The sequence below is a fragment of the Equus przewalskii genome, chromosome 3 (genome assembly GCF_037783145.1).
Source record: "Equus przewalskii isolate Varuska chromosome 3, EquPr2, whole genome shotgun sequence".
In the NCBI taxonomy this organism is placed as follows: domain Eukaryota; kingdom Metazoa; phylum Chordata; class Mammalia; order Perissodactyla; family Equidae; genus Equus; species Equus przewalskii.
The window spans coordinates 63815591-63840397 of record NC_091833.1 but is presented as its reverse complement, the minus strand read 5'-3'; the positions used below and the strand labels follow the sequence as shown (position 1 = coordinate 63840397).

General features: G+C 40.5%; 1 protein-coding gene and 1 long non-coding RNA gene across 6 annotated transcripts in view; both read left to right on the top strand.

Annotated features, from left to right (window-relative positions):
• SLC4A4 (solute carrier family 4 member 4) overlaps positions 1–24807 on the top strand; it is a 396172-nt gene that overhangs the window by 63123 nt on the left and 308242 nt on the right. For 3 of the 5 annotated variants that reach the window (XM_070614692.1, XM_070614694.1, XM_070614691.1), the window contains exon 1: positions 15738–15870. The exons of 1 other annotated variant lie outside the window; for it this stretch is intronic. The gene's annotated coding sequence lies outside the window, so the exon portion shown is untranslated. Of the gene's footprint in view, positions 1–15266; positions 15871–24807 lie in introns of those variants that run through there. One more of the 5 variants, XM_070614693.1, reaches the window with a different exon arrangement.
• Positions 6189–13048, top strand: LOC139082563 (uncharacterized). The gene is made up of 3 exons (XR_011538693.1): positions 6189–6302; positions 7776–8006; positions 11315–13048. It is a non-coding gene; the product is annotated as an uncharacterized lncRNA (long non-coding RNA).

The following is a 24807-nucleotide window of genomic DNA, read 5'->3' as shown; positions in this document are numbered from 1 at the left end:
GGTCATAGGAGTAGGCAGGCCATTAAATACCTTCTAAAGTTAATCTTTTAATCTACTATTTTCCTTCACTTTTGCTTACTAACGAGAAGGGTTAGGGTGTGGGCCTTATTTTTGTCATTCCAGTTTTATTATGTTGTCTAGTTTAAGTGCAATGGGAGTGTTCACTTCATCGTGTGTGATAATAGCGCCTCTGAGGAGTGTACCCCACGGCAGCCACATCCGTCATCAGTTTTAATTTAGACGTATCTACGAAAGGTAAGAGAATGCATCGCTAAACATCTGAGCTAGTATTTTCACACCTCCCTCCAACTCTAAAATACTAGATATAGTCTTTTGGTCTGTTTCTTTCTGCAGTGGTGTCCCAGAGTAGTTTAGTAGCATTCCAATCATTAGTGTAATAAGATAATTAACTTATCTCAGTCGGCTGCAACAGGCGAGGTTGCTTGAGCGAGGAGGCATGGGATAGACTACAACAAACGAAACAGAGGTATAAAGACATACTAAGAAGGCTTGAAAGTTAAATTTTTTCATAAATAAACACAATTGCATTCCAATATATTTTATTAATGTAATCTACCTTTAGTTTCAACCAGGGGTTGGCAAAGTGAGGCTCTCTGTGGCCAAATCTGGCCATACGCACTCATTTGCATATTGTCTTCAGCTGCTTTCTCACAACAATGGCAGAGTTGAGTAGTTGAGACAGAATATGTGGCTGGCAGCCAAAAATATTTGCCATCTGACTCTTGACAGAAAAAGTTTGGTGACCCCTGTTTAACCTAATTTCTTATCCTATTTCTTATTGAGTATACATCATGAAATACAAGAAGTCCCTAAATTTAAACTCTTCAGAGAACAAAAAAATATTTTTGTTACAGTTGTTATAGTACACCATTTAAAAAATGACATGACCTCACATGTCCCAAAGTAAAAATTTCCATATGGCAGTCAGGACATTCGAAGCTTCTAAATACTGAGTATGTTAGCTTATCTCTTTGGAAAGAAATGAAAAAAAAAAATGTAAGCACAGATGTAGTTACTGTTTTTAAGCGGCTTCCAGAATCTTAACACTCCAAATAGGGCACCAGTTTTGATATTATCCATAGGGCATAATAGTGAGGGCAGCAGTAGAGTCAAGAGTCTTGAGTTGAATTTACTTTGCTGAGAAAAGACTGAAAGCCTCATACTGATTATGAAGCTGCAAGGGTAATCAAAACTTATTGGCTCAGTGAGGAGTAAAATATGATCAAAGACCAACAGTTATCAGAGCCAGGAGGCTGTGGCTAAAACAACTGCTCTGTTGGGGGATGTAAGTTATTGTTAGCACTTGCTAAAGTCACTCCTATGAAGGGTAATCAGTCATATTTCTGATCATTGTAGAGGCAAAACAAATTGACTTTATTCACTCATAGGATAGCAGGTACTAGTTCCTAAGAAAACAATTTAGTTTCAAAATTTAGTACATTGTGTTAACATAGTTTTCAAATCAAGGTATTGTTTTTAGAGAAATAACCTAATATCCAAGGTCAAATTCTCCTATTTCACATTTCTTGAAAGAGAGGTGAAGAAAAAATATTGAGTGTTAAGAAAAGAAAAAATATAGAGGATTGTTTCTGAAAACAAAACAACTTTATGTTCCAATTCCCTAACATCTGTCATACCTAGGAATTTTATTCATAAGTAGTCTATTCTATTTGTAGCTCCACTCATGTGAACTTAGAGATATCTGCAAGAAAACTGCTTATGGAATGTAAAAGAAATCACAAGATCTGAAATGCGTATCAGGGCTTTAAAATGTGGCTTCTTTTTACACCATGATCAAGTGGGATTTATACCAGGGACACAGGGATGGTTCAACATCCGCAAGTCAATCAACGTGATACACTACATCAACAAAATGAAAAACAAAAACCATATGATCATCTCAATAGATGCAGAGAAAGCATTCGACAAGATCCAACACCCATTTATGATAAAAACCCTCAATAAAATGGGTATAGAAGGAAAGTACCTCAACATAATAAAGGCCATATATGACAGACCCACAGCCAACATCATACTCAATGGACAAAAACTGAAAGCCATCCCTCTGAGGACAGGAACAAGACAAGGGTGCCCACTTTCACCACTCCTATTCAACATAGTACTGGAGGTGCTGGCCAGAGCAATTCGGCAGGAAAAAGAAATAAAAGGAATCCAAATAGGTAACGAAGAAGTAAAACTCTCACTGTTTGCAGACGACATGATCTTATATATAGAAAACCCCAAAGAATCCATAGAAAAACTATTATAAATAATCAACAACTACAGCAAAGCAGCAGGGTATAAAATTAACGTGCATAAATCAGTAGCATTTCTATACACTAACAATGAACTAACAGAAAAAGAACTCAAGAACTCAATCCCATTCACAATCGCAACGAAAAGGATAAAATACCTTGGGATAAACTTAACCAAGGAAGTGAAGGATCTATACAATGAAAACTACAAGACTTTCTTGAAAGAAATTGACAATGTCATAAAGAGATGGAAAGACATTCCATGCACATGGATTGGAAGAATAAACATAGTTAAAATGTCCATACTACCTAAAGCAATCTACAGATTCAATGCTATCCCAATCAGAATCCCAAGAACATTCTTCACAGAAATTGAACAAACAATCCTAAAATTCACATGGGGCAACAAAAGACCGCGAATTGCTAAAGCAATCCTGAGCAAGAAAAACAAAGCCGGCGGAATCACAATCCCCGATTTCAAAACATACTACAAAGCTACAGTGATCAAAACAGCATGGTACTGGTACAAAAACAGGTCCACAGATCAATGGAACAGAATTGAAAGCCCAGAGATAAAACCACACATCTATGGACAGCTAATCTTCGACAAAGGAGCAGAGGGCCTACAATGGAGAAAAGAAAGTCTCTTCAACAAATGGTGCTGGGAAAACTGGACAGCCACATGCAAAAGATTGAAAATTGACCATTCTTTTTCACCACACACCAAAATAAACTCAAAATGGATCAAAGACCTAAAGATTAGGCCTGAGACAATAAGTCTTTTGGAAGAGAATATAGGCAGTACACTCTTTGACATCAGTTTCAAAAGAATCTTTTCAGACACTATAACTCCTCAGTTGAGGGAAACAATAGAAAGAATAAACAAATGGGACTTCATCAGACTGAAGAGCTTCTTCAAGGCAAGGGAAAACAGGATTGAAACAAAAAAACAGCTCACTAATTGGGAAAAAATATTTACAAGCCACTTATCCGACAAAGGGTTAATCTCCATAATATACAAAGAACTCACACTGCTTAACAACAAAAAAACAAACAACCCGATCAAAAAATGGGCAGAGGACATGAACAGACATTTCTCAAAAGAAGATATGAATATGGCCAATAGACACACGAAAAGATGTTCATCATCGCTAATCATCAGGGAAATGCAAATCAAAACTACACTAAGATATCACCTTACACCCGTTAGATTGGCAAAAACATCCAAAACCAAGAGCAACAAATGTTGGAGAGGTTGTGGAGAAAAAGGAACCCTCATACACTGTTGGTGGAAATGCAAACTGGTACAGCCACTATGGAAAACAGTATGGAGATTTCTCAAAAAGTTAAAAATAGAAATACCCTATGACCCAGCCATCCCATTACTGGGTATCTATCCTAAGAACCTGATATCAGAAATCTCAAGAGTCCCTTGCACCCCTATGTTCATCGCAGCATTATTTACAATAGCCAAGACGTGGAACCAACCTACATGCCCAGAAACTGATGATTGGATAAAGAAGATGTGGTATATATACACAATGGAATACTACTCAGCCATAAAAAAAGACAAAATTGGCCCATTCACAGCAATGTGGATGGACCTTGAGGGTATTATGTTAAGCGAAATAAGCCAGTCAGAGAAAGACGAACTCTATATGACTCCACTCATAGGTGGAAGTTAGTATATTGATAAGGAGATCTGATCGGTGGTTACCAGGGAAAAGGGGGGGTGGGGGGAGGGCACAAAGGGGGAAGTGGTGTACCCACAACATGACTAACAAAAATGTACAACTGAAATCTCACAAGGTTGTAATCTATCATAACATTAATAAAAAAAAAATGTGGCTTCTTTTGACTCTAGCTTTTATCAAACTTGAATATGCTTTACTATCAAACTTAATACTATCAAGAAGAATTAAGTGCCAAATTTATGTCTGAATTACAGATTCCTTGTCTGTCCCACAGTTCCCACTAATACAGTTACTCAGCCTTCATTTAGGTAAGTAAAATGACAGATGTTGGGTTTAAGAATCTTGTTTCGGGATTGCAGGCTCCCCTGGAATGTAGTGTTGAACTGTACAGGCAGCGTATTGATAGGATTATAGTTTAAATGTACTTATTCCCCAAATCTTTGATTAACTGGTTGATCTGGTTACTATTGCTGCTTAACGAACTACCCCAACATTTAGTAGCAAACAATAATCATTTTATTATGCTCACGAATTCTGTGAGTCAGGACAGGGCACAGCAAGATGGCCTGTCTCTGCTTCATGGTGTCTAGGATCTCAGGTGAGAAGATTTGAGTGCTGGGGGCTGGAATCATCTGGAGGACCCTTCACTTACGACTGGTGCCTGTGTTGGGAAGACCTGGAGAGTAGAACTGCCAACTGGACTGCCTACAGGTGGCTTCTCCATGTGGCCACTCCAAGTGGCTTGGCTTGGATCCAAGCATGGCAACCTTAAGACAATTGGATTTCTTACATGGCAGCACAAGGCTCCAAGCATGACTGTTCCAGCAAACAAAGTGCTAGCTGCATCATCTTTTATGACCCAGCCTTGGAAGCCATACGGCCTTTCTTCCGCTGTGTTCTATTGGTCAAAGCTCATCCAGATTCAGGGAGAAAGGAATTAGAGCCCACCTCTTTATAGGCAGTGCAAGGTCACTTCGGAGCAGAGGATGTAGCAGGATGTTGCTGAGATCCTTTTGGGAGATGCAAACTGCCACACTGGCCAAAGAAAAAGTGAGTCACAACTGAGAAAATGTGAGTGTTCTGTGAAATGTTAACATCTTTTGCAATGTTGGTTGTTAGAACTGGATGTCTAAAAGGCATCTCAAACCTATTATGTTCAAAACAGTGTCTTTGTCTTCCTCCCAAATCAAAACAGTGCTTTTTGTCTTCTCCAAATTTGATCCCCATCAGGTGCCTCCATCTTAGAAAATAGCACCATTTCCTAGCCAAAACTTAGGAGTCATCCTTTATTTTTCCTGTTCTTTCAACTCTTACATCTAAACTGTCAAATCCACGCAGTTCTACCTCTAAAATGCCTCTCAAAGTCATCCCCTTCTCTCCATCTTCAGTGCTGTCCCCCAAATGTAAGCCATCAGTTCCTCTCCAATCTGTTCTCCATTTAGTAGTAAGAAAGAACTTCCCAAATCCTAAATTTAATGATTTCATTCCCTTGTTTATAACTCTTTAGTAGCTTCTGATTGTCCTTAGAATACGATTTTAACGCCTTCTTGGACCTACAAAACGCTGCAAGATCTGGCTCCTGCCTTCTTCTCCAAACCTAATCTCATACCACTCTCTCCTTGGCTGTTGTGCTCCACCCTCACCCAGCCTCCTTTTGCTCCTCAACTCCCAAGAGTTTTTGGACCTGTTGTTTTCTCTGCCTGGAGTGCTTTCCCCACAGCTTTCTGTGTGGCTGGCTCATTTAAAGTCAGCTGTTATCTCCTCAAGCCTTCCTTGACCAGCCAATCTAAAGTATTCCATCTCATTACTCTGTCCTTTATCATCCTATTAATTTCCATAGTAGAACTTATTATTCTATATATTTATTTACTTGTTTATTGCCTCTCTTACCAACCAGAATTTAAGCTCCCGGAAGACAGTGGCCTTGTCTGTCTTGCTCACCCCTGTTTCTTCAGTACTTTGCTGGATCTTGTGAATAATAGGTATTCCGTACATATTTTTTTTGAATGAATAAATAAAAGATTGTTTAAAACAAGAAGTCATATGTTTAAGTCTAACTTCTCATGAAAACTTATCTATATTTTACTAAAGCCCATGGCTGAATGTAAAAGATGATTTTTACATTAATAGCCACAGAAAAGTAAAAACTTACAAGTACTTTTTGGGTTCAATCTGACCTTTTAAGGGGGATCTTACTATATTTGAAATTGTAATTGTCGTTAACTAAACCTAAGCTTCATTTATTCATTCTTTCACTTATTCATTCAGTTTTTGGTGAGAGCCTACTGCATGAGTGGGACTGCAATAGAGGAGAAGAAGAATGTAAAAACGTGTAAGACACATTTCTTACTTTCACAGAGCCTACAGTTTTGTGGGGGAAATGAGGAACATCTGCCAACAGCCTCATTACATTGAGGTCATTTAAGTGACATGTAAATGGCACAATCTAAATGCTATCAGTATAGAGGAGGAAGAGGTCTTTTGTGCTGAACTAATCCGAGACGATCTATGAATTTAGTTGGATGTTGAAAAATAAAAGGGTGAATGGGTAAAGGAGGTCAATTTATGGTGATGGATGAAAACTAGACTTTTGCTATAGTATATACAGATGTCGATTTATAAAGTTGTACACCTGAAACGTAGACAGTGTTATAAAGCAATGTTATCTCAGTAAAAAATAAATAAATAAAATAAATAATAAAAAGGCTTTCAATAGGTGGAAAGGGAAGTGGAGGAAAGAAAGGTATTCCTGGTAAATAAATTGGCATGAACAAGTAACCAGGACCAGGAAAACAAAATGCATGTTTAGGAAACGGTGAGAAGTCTGAGTTGTACGGATCATCAAGCTGTGTATGGGATGAGGAGCAAATAGAGCTGGTTGAAACTAGGTTGTGAAAGGCCGCTAACTACACGCTAAATAACTGGGACTTCATTCCATCATGGATGAAGAACTTTGAATTTTTTTTTTTAGGGCGAGATGGAGCTTAATCAATACAGTGCCTTAGGAAGATTAACCTGCTTCGTTTGAGGTTTAGACTGAAAATGGGTGGGTGTGAGGAGGAAGGAGTGTGGAGCTAAGGAGCCTAAACTCCTTTTTTCCACCAAAGACCAAGGGACTGTGTAATCTCACCTGTCTCCACATATCTCCTGGGGGTAGACTGAGGAAACAAGATGTAGTGGAAAGAGCAGGGCTTAGGCCTAGTTTCAGGACCCTGGCTCTAGAACTTTGGTACTTGTATGACTTGAGGTCGGTCACTTGACATTTCTGGGCCTCTATTTCCTTAACTGTAAAATAGGGATAATTTTTATGCTATCATACAAGGTTTCCAGGAGGATTAGGAAGTTCTTGACAAATGGTAACTATTATTGAATGCAGCACTGAATTTATTTGATTAAAATCTTTTAACATTACACTGGATGCTTCCATTTGCCTTGCTTGGTGGTCTTTGATAAAGCAAGAATGTGAAAGCGGTTTGTTAGGACAGCACCACTGTACCTAGTATGTAATACTTTCTTCTGTATTCTCTGAAGAATCACCTCCATCTACTTGATTACTCTGCTCTTTATTCCAAATTGTAACTACAGCGTCAGCAGAAACTTTTGAATAATTGTTTCTCTAAATGGAATGTCTTTTACTCTTGCCAGGATAGACAAAGTGTTAAATAAGTACTCAATACTTATTATATTTTAATTTAATCAAAGAAGCAGTCATAGAATTTGAGGGCCACTGGCTGGAGGGCAGAGAGCTGTCTAGCACTCTTTCTTCTACTTTGTTCCATTTGCTTCATTCTTTCTTCCTCTTTAGGGTTCATTTTAATGCCTTCCTTGGACTAGGATGCCGGGCTATTGCTTCTGAGGCATCACGAAACCTATGAAGAAATGTGAGCACCGAAAAGTGATTTGGGGTTACTTTTCTGGATCAAAGTTGCCAACATCCTCAAATGGAAAATTGAGAGGAGAGGAATTCACCTTTCAATAATTTGGAAATCACCCCTCTCTTCCAGTTTCTGACTTACCATTCCATATGCTAACACAGGTATTTTCTCACAAATTTTTGCTAAGTACTAGCCTTTAAGTTTAAGCACTTAAGAATTGCTGAAGGAAAGTTGTCACCTATTTCTGTGTAATTCTGGATAAACTGTTAATTTTTGGCAAACATAGACAAAAGTCTTAAAACTTAACTTAGGGATGAAGATTGCTAGTACCAGACCCAGGGCCTAAATACCAAAACAACAGTAACATTATCAGAACACCAAGAAAAAGATTTCCTTTCCACACTTAATTCAATGTGAAAAATAAAAAAGTCGAGGAGGAACAGTACAAGCAAATACCATGGTGCTGCTGTTCATGAGAAGTTACTGATGGCTTCCAAAAACATCTATGTTGTATGTCTGTGTGTGCCCTGTAGGGACGATTGTGGAGAGAAAGCATATACACGTGGTTGAAGTTAAAAGAAAACACCACTGACGATCTCATTTTAAATAGCCATGTTAAAAAAGAAAATAAAACCAAAGGATAGTGTCTTCGACTTTCAGAAATTCTGGTTTTGGGTAACTGAGTTCTCAGAAGTCTATGCAGGTGTTGACATTAGTGTATAGGCGCTCTGTTAGGTTCGGTTGAAATTGGGGCAGTAGACGTAATTCCGGTGTTAGACTGTGTGGATTTCCCAGACAGTTAGCTAACTCTTCTGGATCACATGTTTAAGTTCACAGAGAAAAACCAATCCTCACCTCCAAACTTCTTCAAATTTGGAGGAAACCTGAAACGGCTGACGTGTATGAAAATGTATGGAGTTCTGGTATTCATATTTTTTTTTCTAATGGGAGTGATATCACTACTAATAATAGTTTTATTATGAATATTAAATGAGTTAATTTATGTTAAGTAATTAGAACAGTCCCTGGAACATGGTAACAACTACATAGATGTTGGCTATTATTATTATTGTTGTTGTTCTTGTTAGCGGGGCTATCAATATTTTCAGTGCGAGATAGCAGAATCTGTCACTTGAGAGCTTATTCCATATGAATTTTCATAAAGAGAAATTCTAAAATTGTGCTGAGATAAGAGCACAACAGCCATCAACTTGGTTTAGAAAGATGGTGCCAAATTCACATCTGCTTTTGCTAGCCATCTCTCTTAAAACTTGTGTTTTGTGCCTTTTAAAAGAGATTGTCTTTACTCATAATTAGCCTCACCGTTTTTTAAAAATACAATATGATCAATCAACTGTAAACCACAAATTTAAATTATGCAAAGAAGGAAACATGCCAAAATATTAGCAGTCTTCTCTGAAAGAGAATATTTCTCACTGTCATTCCATCTATTTCTCTCTGTTGTCAACTGTTTTATAATGAAAGTGTATTACATTTATAATGGAAAAGGCAACAGATTTTCATTTTTGAAAACCAAACAGCTAAAATCAAAGGTACAGCAAGTTGCCTGATAAAATGTTATTTTAAAATTTTGTACTCTGTTTTTATTTGCCCAGGTGCAAGAAAAGCAGCAATATACTTTTGAAGATCTTTTTGTCCCACAACAGTGGTTTATATAGAGCCCAGGTGGGCAGTGAGCAAACACTGTCAGCACTGAACAGCGTCCAATAACTATGAAAGGGCTCAGACGTTCCAGCCCTGCCATTGGCATTGCAGTGGCCACTGTTTCATAGTTGGAAAGGATACTAATCTCCTGTCCAGCTGAAGGGTTTCTGTTAATTATATATTATAATATATAATATACAACTATATATAGTTGTATGGAAAAATAGGTCTATGGTAAATGGAATTATTTACATATTTTAATTCAAATTTAATTCAAATCTATCCACATGGCTCAAAATTCAAAAAAGTACAAAGGATACAGTGAAAAGTTGTCCTCTCATGTTCACCCTACAGTCACCTAGTCCCCTCCCTGGAGGCAAATAGTGCTATTTGTTGCTTATGTATTCTTCCAGAGATGTTTTATGCACGTGCAAATAAATATAGATGTAGTCTAAAAGTTGTTGTTTAAGAAGAGTGATGTCTTCAGGAATTTGTGGAGCCTGAATCTGTCTTGATAGAAATATATTCTGGTTGAGTAAGACTCTCTATTTTTAATGTTCCCAAAAGAGTGGATGCAATCAGTCATTCTATAAGTAATTACTGAGTTCCTACTGTGTGTAAAGCACCATGTCGGATGCGTTTGTCCCGTCAAGTTGCCGTTACAAGTTTTCCTATTTATTCGTCTTGTCGTTCAGATCTGTGTGCTCAGACACCCCAGGGCAGATGGGCTTTCCCTAAGACACCCTTGAAGGCAGCTCTCCCTCACCCTCTCATTGCGTTTTATTTCTTCTAGAGTTAGGGTAATGCTGTAATTTCTCACCCATCTCTCTTTTGAGAGTGAAAGGGAGTGCTGTTGTCATGGCACAGAGATAACTGGCTAAACAGGAACTGTAAACTGGGATGATTACGCACCCTTTTCAGAGCATTCACCACTTCATAGCATTTTGCCTTCCAAGAGAATGGAAATTATCGTGTCCACTTATTTGTGTACTTGTAAACTCCATGAGGCAAGAACTCTGTCTACTTGTTCTAGGAACCCATCACCTAGAAGAGTCCTTAACACATAGTAAGTAGGTTCCTAATAAGTATTTGTGGACTGAATGGGTGACCCAATCCTGTTTCATGTTCTGTGTACAACTGAGCATCCTTTGGTCAGCAGTGGGATATTGAAAAGCCATAAAGGACAAATTTCCTCAGAATGTTGCTTCCCTCAAGATAGGGGGGAAAAGGAGACAACTTTTAATATTCAGACTTTAATCTTGCAGTGTTTCCTGTAAAGAAATCAGTCTGGCGGATGTGCACTTGAAGTGTCAATCATTTTTGATACTTGCAACAAGACCGAGGTGCTACGGTTTCCAGGCCTGGTCTGGGGAGCAGACCAGTGGGACACGAATGGTCATTGCCCAGTTTGAGCCAGTGGTTGGTTAATCTGTAGAAAACCTGTCTCCACGCACTGGAACAGCTGTGTCCACGTGACGCGGTCCACAGGAGAAAAGGGAGAGCAACTTTAGAGCAGCTGGCCATCTAGGCTTATTCACCCACCAGGAGGCGGGGAGACCAGTGGGATACAAAGGAACAAGCACCTTTCTGTGTCTGGGAGGTGGCTGGTGTGGTCATACACACACACACACACAAACACACACCCTGATTAGCAGAGTCCAAGGGCCCTGGAAGTCGGTTCTGGCAGAGAAGTCTGACGTAATTCTCTGTCTTAACTAAAACCAGACCGATCTTTTTAATCAAGGGGCATAGGTCTTAGTGGCTTAGTAGCTTGATTTAATTTTTCCTCTTCATTTCCAAACAGAGAGGCCTGTGTCGTGTGTCGTGCTGATCCATGGGAGAATTCCTGTAGGAGGAAGAGCCTGAAACTCTGGCCTAAGGGATATTAAACAGAGTAATTATAATACGTGTGTCAACACCATTTCTGAAAGATTTGCATATTTCTCTATCACAAATGCATTGTTCAAATTTTATTAGAGGAAAATATCCTGGTATCCTATTAGAATTATTGTTTGCTTTGTAATTATCTTAAGCCCTTTGATTTTGTTGCTGAGGGAACTGAGGCCCAGACAGGTTGAATAACTTGCCTTCCTCAACATGAACAGAGAAAGGCTCCTGTTTTTAGAAGTTAGAAACTCTCCTAATATTTGACCTGAGATATGTGTTTTAAAAATGGCTGTTTGATATGGTTGAGAATTTAGTAGTTTAAGCTGTGAAGCAACTTATGTCACATGTTTAACCAAAGAAATTATTTTCCCTCGCTCATGCCATGCTGACAGCTTGCAAGAACTGTGTTCACCTTTCTTCTCTCCTCATGAAAAGGGGCTACAGTTATTTTTAAACCTGAGATTTGAAGGAAGGAATATAGACTATAAATATACATTATAATCTACAATGGCTGAATTTGTCAGAGTGAATATGAACTTTCTGGAGTCTAAGTGAGACAAGACTGAGGTCTTTAAGTCATTTCTCTCTCTCTCTCTCTATGTCTATCTTCAGCTTCATCCCATGCTTGTCCCAGGATGAGCAGAAAAAGTAATTTCCTCTTTCCTTTCTCATACATCATGAAGGGCTGACTAAATTGATTATGGAGTGGCAACTTTAATGATCATTCTGTTGCAATATTGTTTAATAACAAAATAACTGCAAGTCAAAACAAATATCAGCACAAAGAAAATCTCTATCCTGTATGGCAAAATGTTTGTCAAACTTCCACCGATGAGCCCTGGACTTACAAAGGACCCGATATTAAGAAACATTTCTGACCATTCTTTCAAGGTTGTAGTGACAGGATATAACCTATCTACTACCACCTTTTTGTTTAGGCTCCCCAGTGAGATGAGTACGAATGTTATAATTTTGTATAACTCCAGGATAAACGTTCAATGATATCTCTCTTTTTTCTTTTCCAATAAAATACCCCAAATATAATAGTTATATTTATGGGTTCTGCTATCTGTTGAACAAAATGCTTTATAGATATTATCTAGTGACAAGCCATCTCTCTCCTTATTTTATGTTTGAGGAAACTTAAGTACATAGGTCTTTAAGTGCAAAATACAGAGGTCTTTATGCAGAGGTGTGACTATTTAAAGTCACACAAAGATTGAGAAAACTCTTTATGGTAACAATCCTATCTGTGGGTCGGATGTGCACCCTACTTACTTTGAATAATCAGCACATGGCCTATTAGTTGCATTATTTTACTAAATACAAACTTCTTGTTTTAGGATTAGAGTGCCATGCTTATACAAGACCAGGAATGCCTGGATTGCCAATTCCAAAACTTTCATCTTCATTCTTATTGGAGATATTTTTGTCATCTGGAGGTTTCATCACCTGCTGCCACTAGATGGTGCTTGTCATTGAAACGAAGGTTCTTTCATTTTTCTGTTTTCCTTAGGCGCCTGTTAGGACCTTGGATGATATGAAAGAAACTTGATTGATAAGCTAAGTACTGAGTGGGTACTCTAGAAGGTCATTTAGCACAGAGAGTTATTGATTAAAAAAATAAATAAATCATTATCAGTAAAGATTACTTATACTGTTTTTCTAATTCCATTAATTTTTTCTGTTCATTCTTCTTGTCACCAAGCTGTGTGAACCCCGAGACAAAAAGAACAAATAAATCTTTCTTTGGGCTCATGAGAATCAAAGGACATAACTCAAGTTTTAGGATAGGTGAAAGAAAGATCTCAGGATTCATATTCCTCACCAAGAACAGCAATAAAGCAAAGGTGACCACATGCAGAGTTGACAAGAAAAGTTAATCAATGACCTTTCAAAGGAAAAACACATGCATCTCAATTACTGGATAATAATCAATAGGAAAGGAAATGGAACATGCTCTTTTAATTGTGGGATAGCAAACATCAGGTAATGAGAATGATAACAGAGGCTATTGGCTCTTTGCCAAAGAAAACTCTTTTTCTCATTAATTTAAGGCACACACAAAACCTCACCCGCTAGTGCGCTAATCCCCTCCCTGCCTCCCGCTCCACAGGCCAACTTATACCCCTTTTAGGGGAAAATTCTGCCAATCTTGATAGTGAAATGCCTCCAGGGCTTACCTATTTGGTGTGTGTGAAGAACAGTGTAACAGGTTTTGCAGCCGAGTTTTGGCAAACAGAAGTTTCTTGGACTGTTCCTTTCTCATACATTCACCAACACTGACCACTAATGGCTAGCTCACTATTATAATGAGAAATTGCCAGCTATGTTGAAATACATAATCCACGGTGTGAAAAACTGCTAAACAGCAGTGGCAAATTCTTAACACAAAAGTGGCTTCCCTTTGCGTGTGAACTTCCTTTGGGGTTGCTGATTCTTGCTGACTTGTGCTCAGGGACTGAAAGTCAATTTTAACATTAGTCTAAAAATATACCTATATAGTCAAAAGATCTAGGCTAAAATTTTTAAAAATCCCTCTGTTTTGAATTTCCCATGTCACAGCAGTGGGTCAAGTAGAATGTGTGAACATATGAACATGTGGCCAGATGTAACAATGGCCAGACCCATGGCATTAGCACATTTTAATTTCAGACATTAGACAGCTTCTGGTGGTTCCTAGGGCCTTCTGAACATTAACTAAGGATTTTAAATATATCAGCTTTTTTTTTTTTTTAAGATACAAGCTTACACCTGCTTCCCAAACACTGGTGAGGTACAATGGATCGCTTCCAGTTTTAAATACTGGAAAGAAAAGCCTTTGTCTCCAAATTATTTCCCTCTGGAAATTTTTTTCCTGTAGGTCTTACTGGTTATAGCTTAGTACTCAAGAAAGATTTGGAACCAGGAGCAGGTAGTCAGTATGTGAAATTATTTCTCTTGGGCTTTATGTGTTCTGGTGGCTACTGTCAAAAATGCAGTTTGGTCACTGGCTTCCACACATATATATATTATATATATATATAAATATGTATTAATAGGGAATACACATATGCTTGCCTCGTATACCATGCAGCTCAAAAATTAAGCGGTTGCTCTCCAGCAGGACTCAGCATCAGATGCCGTCTGCGCTGACGGTCTGTTCATGTCTTAATGGTTTACTTAACTGATCATAATGGGGCTAGGTCGTTGATATACTATCAGTATTATTTGCTTGGCAAAGGGCACTTAAACCTCCTTAATTAGCCTTAGGAGCAGAGTAAATATAAATAATCACTTTGTGCTCAAGAAACTCCCTTGGATGGCTCAAGATGTTCCCCAAACTGCTCGAGGAAGACAGAAGCCACCAGTGACTTAAGCGAAGGACACGGCTGAGAACCGTGCTCTCTCCAGACATCCTTTGCTAAAGGTGAGCCATGACAATACTGTACGCTTGGCAGCACCCTCTCTACCTACACGCCTCAAGTTTTAGAAAGTAGCGTCAAGAGTGACCTGGAGCTGGGAAACGCGAGCAACTTCAGCTCTGCCTGCGAGAACAGGCTCTCCCTAGCGGGGAACTCTCGTGAACAGGACAGAAGCTGGACCCAGCAGCCCGCTCCGGGCGTGAGAGGGAAGGAACCCAGGGAGGCGAAGGCGGCCGGGCAGGAGCCGGGTCTGGGCCAGCTCTAGGAGGGCGCTGCGCGCTGCGCCTGAGCCCCTGGCGGAGGCGGTGCGGCCGAGGCCCCTCCCCGCCGCCGCGGATGCCCGGGAGGCTGACGCCAAGCGGCGGCCGGGAGCGGTGGGGGCCGGGCGGGCGCGAGCGAGGGCAGGGCAGGGGGCTGGCCGAGGCCACTCGCAGCTTTAAATATGGATCGCGGGCTGGCGCTCGTGTCACAGCCTCCGTCACGGCCGCCTTCCCCGGTTCCCCGTCCCCCAGCTCGCTCCCGAGGGGCGCCCGGGCCGGGCGGCACTGCTGCAGTGTTAGTTACTGGCAGAAACATCGGAGATCTCCATAAATATGCAGGAGCTGCAGAAGGCAAAGTAGAGTAGACGCCCGCGCTCTCACACACACACTCGCCCCGCACCACGCGGGCCGTGTAGACATCTCCCCCCGCGCCACCTTCTCCCCCTTCCTCGCGGGCCGTGCAGGTTCCAGCCCTGCCTGCTCCGAAGACCCTCCCGCGCCAGCGCCCTGGCCCGCTCGCCTCCCTCCACTCCAGAGCGCGCACCCACCCAGGCGGCAAAGTTGTGACTACTTGGGCGCGGGTGGCTCGCGTCCCGCTCGCTCCACGCGTCGCGCCGCCAACTTCCCGCGGCTCGGCCCCGCCGCGCCCAGAGCCCGCGCCTCCGGGGATCCCGCGGGCCCCCAGCCTCCAACCCCGGCGGCGCGCCGGGCAGCACTTCGGTGGCGGCGGCGGCGGCGGCGGCAGTGGCCGCTGCAGCCCCACACTCCGCCGCCAAACTGGAGGAGCGACGGAAGCCGGACCCCAGGAGGTGAGCGCCCGGCCGGGCGGCGGCAGGGAGGGTCGGCCGAGTCCTCGGGCTCGCGGCGGCGGCGGGCCCGGGGCCGGTCCCGGAGGGCGCGCAGGCGGCCTCGGCGCGCTCGGGGGAGGGAGAAAGAGGTCAGCTGCGGGCCAGGCATCCCCTGGGCTGGGCGCCGGCAGTGTGGAGGCTGTTACCGCAGAAAAGTAGTTCTTTTTCCTTCTTAGCTCTTAGAGGAGGAGTTCGGGTGGTCCCGTTTGTCCCCCACAGTCAAGCCCCCTGCGCGTAACCGGGCGTTGTAGCCTGGACTGTGGGGTCAGTGTCCGCGGCGGGCTGGGCTCCGGCGCAGTGACACGTGTGTTCCTCTGAGCCTGGGTGGTCCCAGTGTGGCTGGGCACCTGCTTGAGGGGCAGACATCCCCAAACCCACCAGCAGGGGAGACTTGGGGGACTCTCGGTGCCACCGAGACTGCGGCCCCCACTTCACTGCCTGCTCCGAGACAGAGCAGTCACATCTCTCCCTGGCACGCCGAAAGCGGGGGGTGAGTCAGGCACATTCTCTGCAAGTGGCACACACAATTATTTGCAATGGATTTGGAAGCGGGAGGCAGAGGTTGAACTGGGATTTTTCTTGGCCAGCGACAGCGGAGCTCGTCTCAGGTACTGGGCAGCATGTGCGTCTTGGCAAGGAGAGAGGACTTCTTTTTTCTTAAGTGCCTTTTACCCAGCCTTTGCCAGTCGGTTAATAACAGTCACCAAAGGAAGGCAGGAGTTGGCAACTACATCAGCAAAGTGCAGCAAGCACCACAGGAAAAAAGTTCTTAAAGAACGAAAGAAGAAGAAGAAAAAAGACTCGGAACTTGTGAAAGATGGAGAAGGAAGCCATTCTACCTCTGTTCTACCATCGTAAAGCTTTTTTTTTTTCTCAGTTCCTTGTAAAACTGTTTTTTCCATCCCTCCTTCCTCCTCAAGGCCTTACCTTCTCAGCATAATTGCCCACAGCAAGCTCTTTTTAATCTTGACATTGAAGAGCAGTTAACCACTTTGGTTGGCCCTCCTCATTTCTTTTCCCATTTCACCGGAGTGCTGGAGAAAGTTGCTTTTAATGGGAAGTCATGAACACTGGAAACACACATTGTCTCAAATCCTGGAACAGTTCTATCCTAGGAGACACTGCATTGTACCATATTTCTGTTTTTTCCTTGGATCTGGGACTTGAAGTTAGAATATTATCTGCATTAAATTAAAGTGTGCATTGCTCATTAGGGTTCATTTTCTTCATTTTGGTTTGAATAGATTCTTCCCTGCAGTTAGAACAGTATTCAGTATCTCATAGCCAGCGCAATGTCTTCTGAAAAGGTTTCTAAGAACTCTCCTTCTTATCACGTTAGCACTTAAATAATATTCATGGTCATTATTGCACTTAGATCGAGGTTATTGGTATAACTTCATTCAAAGGAAGCATGTCTGCTTATATTTCTCTAGCTTTAATAACTGAGAAAAAACTTTTACTTTCATTTTAAAGTTAAATGTAGGGATAGGATTCTCTTCGCTTTTTATTAAGTCTTGAAGTTGATGTTTTAACCTTATCCCAGAGTCTTTGGTAAGATGGCACAAAAACTCCGGTAGATATGCACAGAGAGGGGAAAGTAGTACTCTTCTGAGCTGTTGCAACATAGGACATTTATGAGTGAGGGTGGGAGGGTTAAGATGGGATAGTTTGATAGTTCCAGGCATGGCTACCTTTGAGAAAACAGAAAACCAAGAAACCCTCAGTATTTTGTACGAGATTGTTTGCAAAACGAGGTTTTCAGTATCATTTAATGTTTCTGGTCATTCTGGAGACTGACTAACATATATAAGGCACTTCAGCCAATGAGATTGCCAGAATGTTCTCTCAGTTTATAGTGATGGATCTTTTTAAGTTCATTTTGTCCACATAAAATAACTTTAAATGTTTGAATACTAGTGTTATTATTTTAGTCTTTTAAATGATTAGAAGCCATTTGGGGTTTATAATAATGTGTGAAAGGAATACAGGGAATCGTATTTAGAGAAAAAATGTGATAGAAATCGGGTAATCTTTGGGACATCTCCCAGCACAGCCTGGTGGTAACTCCGTTTTTCACTGAACTCTGGCAAGTACCATTTTGAGGTTCTGATCCCTTGTTCTGATAACAAGAGAGATAGAATGGCTCTGGCTCGCATAAGATACCCCATTTTATCCCTCCCACCCCCACGCTAAAGGAAAGGAAACGCACGTTAGCTGGTGAATCATGTAGATAGATGATCAGGTTTCTCTGCCTGCGTCTGAGGGCGCTGCAGTCCACGACGACGACTGTTGTTAGGGGAGAAAGTCCTGAGAGATTTCACTGCTACTTAAGTGTGGCAGGACACATCATCTCCTTGTTTCTTGGGGTTTCTTTGTGTTCATTTTCGGTAACATGAAGGAAATCCAAGGCTGGAGTTGATAGATATTAAGATTGGGAGCAGGGGGAACAATCCGAGAAGAGAAAAATCTAAGGATGAGAGTTTCGTAGTGGTTTTCCCTTGATTGCTGACTGGAAGGAATCAGGGCACATGATTTGATGGGACACAGGAAGCTATAAGCAGAACACATATCTCAGTTCTCGCTGTTGGCTCAGTTTCTGAGGCCAACTGGCGATTTATGAAATTTATGTGTTTGGGGGGAGTCATTTAGCAAGATGGGTAGTTTAGGAACATCCAGGATGCCAGTGAGAGTTTACAAAACTAGATCTTGCTACTTTCAGGATTTTTTTTGCCTAATGCAGGAATTTTAAGAGAAGAGAAGAATAGTGTTTCTTTCATACAAGGTCAGGGCTAAGTTGTATTCGGAATACATTTTGCTTTTCTTCCAATATCTAAACATTTGATATGTTTGTGTCACAAAATAGAAAATATGCTGGTTTCCTTCTAACATGAAGATGGTATTTTCTATCCCCTGCAGTGCACGCCCTTAGTTCTCTCTCCAGTGGCCGAGATGGATTCTTCTAACCTACCCTTTTACTCAGTTCTTCTGTCTGCTGTATGTTCACACACACACACACGCACACACAAATACTACTTGTTTGTAGAGGTGGCTGATTTTATTTTACCTAAAGCCATATTTATGACTGTCATAATGATTTTGTGGCAATGACTTTTATTGCGTTTCTCTAGTCTCAGCAGTGCGATGGCATTTCAAAGGAGGCATCAAAAGGACAGCCACCTATGAATGGTGATGGATTCATTTACCTGCTGTGGAAAGAAGAAAGAAAACTTTTTCTTCCAATCTTCTTCATGATGTTCATAATTTTATTCCTTAATGATAAGGTCTTACTTGCCTCTGAATTAAGTTGTGTTTGAAAAAGATAGTGGTGGAAATAGTAATGGTGAAACCATGTACATCTGTAGGTGTTGTCTTAAGCCAAAACATCACATTGTTCTTCTCTGCAAATTAAGTAGATGTAAGGGATTATTATGCTCATTGGAAAGAGGAGGAAGGGGACCTGCCCATGGCCTAGAGGTTAAGTCTGGAAAGCTTGCTTCTGCCCAGGTTCAGATCCAGGTGAGGACCTACACCACTCATCAAGCCATGTGTGGCATGACCCACATACAAAATAGAAGAAGACTGGCACAGATGTTAGCTCAGGGCTAATCTTCCTCAAGTGGAAAAAGAGGAAGATTGGCAACGGATGTTAGCTCAGAGCAAGTCTTCCTCACCAAAAAAAAAAAAAAAAGAAAAGAAAAAAGAGGGGAAACTAAGACACAGAAAACTTTGTATGTTTTTCATAAACTAAGTTATAAATGGTTGGTGGAGGTAGGAATGAGTGTTTTAGCTTTGAAAGGTTTATTGAAACATTTTTCAATACCTGTTTATTGAATGTCATCATTTAAATGAATGTTGCTTTAGTCACAGCTGAAGATAATAGAGCAGATAAAAATTTATCCTGGTTTAAAGTGATGGTTTCCATTCCCTATTGGTAATTCTGCTCAGCAGCAGCACCCATTTGTCTCAAGTTAATTCTGGGTCCCGCAGTGCCAGGGGGCGTTTGGCAAGAGAAGAATTTTCAGTGTGTGTGCACCAATTTTATCTCCGATCTTGAGAGCTAACTTTTGTTTTTTGTGGAGAATGAATACAGAAAGAAGTTGCATGAAATTAGGATGTTAAAGGAAAAAAATCACCACCAACTGATATTTCAGGAGTTTGTTTTTTCACTTGGTGGATTATTGTGTAGAAAAAAGGCATCCTCAGTTTAAATTGAATTTCTGTATTAGAAAACTTAAAAAAATTTAAAATAAAACTAGTAGGATACTTTTTGGGGGACTTGTAAAATCAGAATCAATAAAAATACAGAATGAGAAAGGAATGTATTGTCTTTAAAACGGATATAGTGTTCTATGAGTGACACAATCAGAAAAGTTCTTCCTAATGTCTTGGATAAGAAGTTAACAGTTTCTTCTCTTTTTTGTAAATATATTCACTGACTGATATTCTCCTTTATACTATTTGCAAATAAGTAACCTTGTGGGACCTGGAATTCTGTGTTAGTGAATTCTAGCTTTCGCCTGGAAATCGAGTTTTCGCTGATAAAGCCCAGGAACAACTTCCATCTATTTGGAGCTCCTCTAGTTGGCATATTCTCCAGCAAAAAAAGCCTCTGAGCAGGCAAAATAGAAGACATACATTAAAGAGGATTCACTTTACTCAGAATCTGTTTATTTTCCATCACATACAGTTCTAACATGACTGATTATGAAATTTCTAATCCCATAGCAAACAGTGAACTACAAATTAGAAGATAAAAATGGCCTGATATTGGCAGCTACATGGATAACGTTAAAAGTGCCTGAGAACAGCATGGTAGGAAAGGAAGGGGTAGACAGAGTACTAGGAGCAGATGTGAGAATTAAAGCAAGCTGAGTGGTTGAGGACTGTGTGGACGGACTGTGACCGCATCACTTCATTGCATTCCCTTTTCCCTCCTCCCTTTCTCCTTCCCTCCTTTCTCTCTCTCGTTTCCTCCTTTCTATCTAAGTTTTTTTAAAAGGACAATTAGTTTATTTTTCTTAACTGCTAATAACCATGCTACCCCATCCATTCTTAAGTCTTGCTGACACGCAAGTGAGGGAGAACCATTTTCTTAGGGAGTTTGGGGGTGTTTGTTATAGCACAAATATAGAAATGGTCAACAATTGTTTTCCCAAATGTCTTTAAATTCCAATTTTCCATTTTGAAATACTAATGACAGCTGGTAACTTTCATATATGAGCTCATTTTTTTAATTGAGATATAAATGACATGTTACATTATATTAGTTTCAGACGTACAACGTAATGATTTGTTATTTGTATATATTGTGAAATGATCACCATAGTAAGTCTACTTAACATCCGTCACCACACATAATTACAGTTTTTTCCTTGTGATGACAGGTTTTAAGATCTACTCTTTTAGTAACTTTCTATTGAAGCTTTTATTGAAATATAAAGGATATAGAAAAGTATGCATGTCATTGAATCATAAGTAAACAGCTTGGTGATTTACCCAAGTGAACACATCCATGTAACCAGCACCAAGACTAAGACTGAGACCATTGTCAGCATCCAGAAGCTTCCTTTTTCCTCCTCCCAAGTCGTTACTTACCTCCAAAGGTAACTTCTCTCCTGACTTCCGAGACTAGAAGTTACTTCCACTTATTATTGAACTTTCTACCATGATACACCCTGTGTGTCTTTGTGTCTGAGTTCTTTTGGTCAGTGTTATGTTTGTGAAATTCGTTCATGTTTTGTGTGGAGCAACAGTTTGTTTATTCTCCCTGCTCTCTAGAGTTCCACTTTCTGAAAATGTCACAATTCATCCTTCTTCTTCTTTTTTTTTTTTTTTACTGAGGAAGATTAGCCCTGAGCTAACTTATGTTGCTAATCTTCCTCTTTTTTGCTTGAGGAAGACTCACCCTGAGCTAACATCTGTGCCAATCTTTCTCCAGTTTATATATGGGTCACCACCACAGCATGGCTGACGAGTGGTGTAGGTCTGCACCCAGGATCCGAACCCATGAACCTGGGCTGCCAAAATGGAGCACACCAAACTTAACCACTACGCTATGGGGCAGCCCCTCATCCATTTTGTTCTTGATGGACATTTGGGTTGTTTCCAGTTTTTAGCTATTGTGGATAGCGCTGCTCTGAACATCTTTTGTATATGTTTTGGTAAATGTGGGAATTTTGTTTGTGTGTGTGTTGTAAGTTGTTTGGCTACTCCATATCCTTTCAAATAGCTGGTATTATCTATCTTTTTTGCTTTAGCCATTCTGGTGGATGTACAGTGTTATTGCATTGTGGTTTTAATGTGCATTTCCTGGAGTACGTTTTGTTCTTTTGTATGTTTATTGCTATAGTATTTTGTGAAGTACTTGTTTAGGTTTTTTTTTCTCATGGAGTTTTTGTCCAGTATGTTATCCCAAGTAAGAAAGATTTTAATACCTGAGAAGTAAACTTCTCTTATTTGTTTAGAAAACTCAGCTAACCAGGCAAACTCATTCACCAATGCTTCCGTTTAGTAAGTAAAATAAATGAGTGAAGAGATTAGAAACATTTTAAGTTTGTAAACACCAGAGTCTGGATCTGTGAAACCCTGTCCTTAAAAAACGCCAGCTTTAACGCAAGACTCACAAACATGCAGAACTTGTCCTCAGTGCTTAACATAAAAGCAGAGCATCTTGTCACGTGGTATTGTCCAGTACAGATGGAGATATGCGTTTGAAAGGTGTAGGTTGAAGAGCCAGGTCTTTTACTTGCTAGTTAGTTGATTTGGGGACTTGAAAAAAATCACCGTGTCTCTCTTCTTTCATTATTAAAATGATTGTAAAACCTAATTCATGGAGGTATTATGAGAGACAGATGAGATGATATTTATGAAACCTTGTTCAGACTTGTAAGTGGCCATACATATATGTTAGTTATTCTTGTTTTCTACAACATTCCTTATTCTTGAGTTGAATTGTGCCAGTACTGAGAACATTTCCTGATATATTAATAAATGTTTGTTGGCTGAATGAATGAACAACACATTTAAGTATCTTTCTTGAGTTGTTACTCTGAGTGATTCAAACTATGTTTTACATTTTTTCTCTAGGACTTTTAGTTTTTATTGCTAAAGCTGTGTTGGGAACAGAGTTTATTAAACATCAGCTTGAAAAATTGAGTCTAATGGGCAGCAGTTTGAGATCACCCATTTCGCTCTATAGCTCCTATCAAGTTTATGCCCCCAGATGACACACACAGGCCCTGGAGAACCCTTGAAGATGATTTCAGTGCTCTTCACCGTGTGGATGATGCCCTAAAATTTACACACTGAATATTTTTAGCTTCTATAATTAGAATGCTGGCCAGCAAATTTCCAGATTTAAAATATTATAGTGGCTTCACCAGTGCCGATACCTTGGAAACCATGTTTCATGCAAAATTGAATGTTTAAGGATGAAGAATAGCTGAAAACTGGAGTGTATAGAGAGCCTTTTCACTTTAGGATGGATAAGGTGGTTCTCAGACATGTTGATTATAATCTCAAGAGCAAACTTGCGGCGTGTACCTTGTAAGTGTTTGTGTGAAGCAGCAATTCTTAATCCTTTGAAAAGTCTGATTCTCAGCTATTGGTTTGACTTTGTGACTCTCCTTTTAGTTCATCTGAAAAGAGGTTTAGTGCCATATATTTATTTTTAAATTAAATATCATTAAAATTTGTATGCTTTTTATTTTGAAGAATTATATGATAAACAATAGTAGGTAGCCCTTTGCAAAATCAGGCCTGCTGCAGAAGGAACTTGAATTTTGATGTGGAAATCGAATTAGATTTTCTTACCCACAGACTGATTTTCTTTTCCTTTTTTCTTGTATTTGAGATTCTTTTTTTTTTCTTTTGAGAGCTGGTGGTGTCTTGGTTGGTTGGCTCTCATCAGTTAAGTGTAATTGTTTTGCGGTACTCGGAGTGCTGAGTGTGTAACATATTACTTCAGGTAACATAAGTCAGTCTACATTTTATGAAGACGTTTACCTTTTAGGTAGCATCCTTCATAGGTGCTTGACCCAAATATGCCTGCTTTAGGGTGATTTAGTGGAAAATGGGATCATTTGGTATGGTAGACAGCTTTTGTTTTCTGTTACAGACATCATGCTATGGAAAATTGAAATAAATACAAAGGATAATTATGGTGAGCCTTGTTAAACTACTGTTTTAGAAATAGTGAATTTCAGAAAACCTCATCTTCTGTTCTGGGTGATTTCATTCCTGTGAGAGGTTAAACTGGGTCGTTTTTAAAACAAAAGCATCCAGGCATGTCTGTGCTAACAGGCATTGCTGCATTAAATGCCGGAAGCAAGGCTCTTCGCTTTGGTGTCCACTCAGCTCGTGAAACTTTAAAAAAAATTGGCGCTATGGATTTAGGGAAGGGCAACTATGTAAAGACTCGGATCATGACAAGATAACCTCAAGCTGATGTCCCAAGGGAATGGGATTAGCTCTTCCATTTCTTGTGCTCTTCAGCATGGAAATCTGTTGTCTATACGGCCTGATGAGAGTATTCCTAATGTCTTCAATACAAACCAGGTTTTTGCACCTTCTACCGTAGAATGATCATGAATGAAGGCCTGAAAGTGTTACTTGGCGAAACATGTTTGTGCCGAGCGAGGACCCCATGAGATCACCAGTTCTGCTGAAAGTGTGACTGGACCTTGAGTGTTGATGGCTGCGCTCCTGAGCCCCGCCCCTCGCGTGTTGCGTGTCGATTGCAGCTGCAGGGAGACCTCACAGGAGACCTGCTTCAAAAATTCCTTCATTCCTTTGACCTCTGGAGACCATGTCCTTAGGAATGTGAGATGAGCACTCATGATGTTAGCAGAGAGTCGGGCCTCATGGCAGGAGATTGCCAAAGGACTGATTACAATCGCC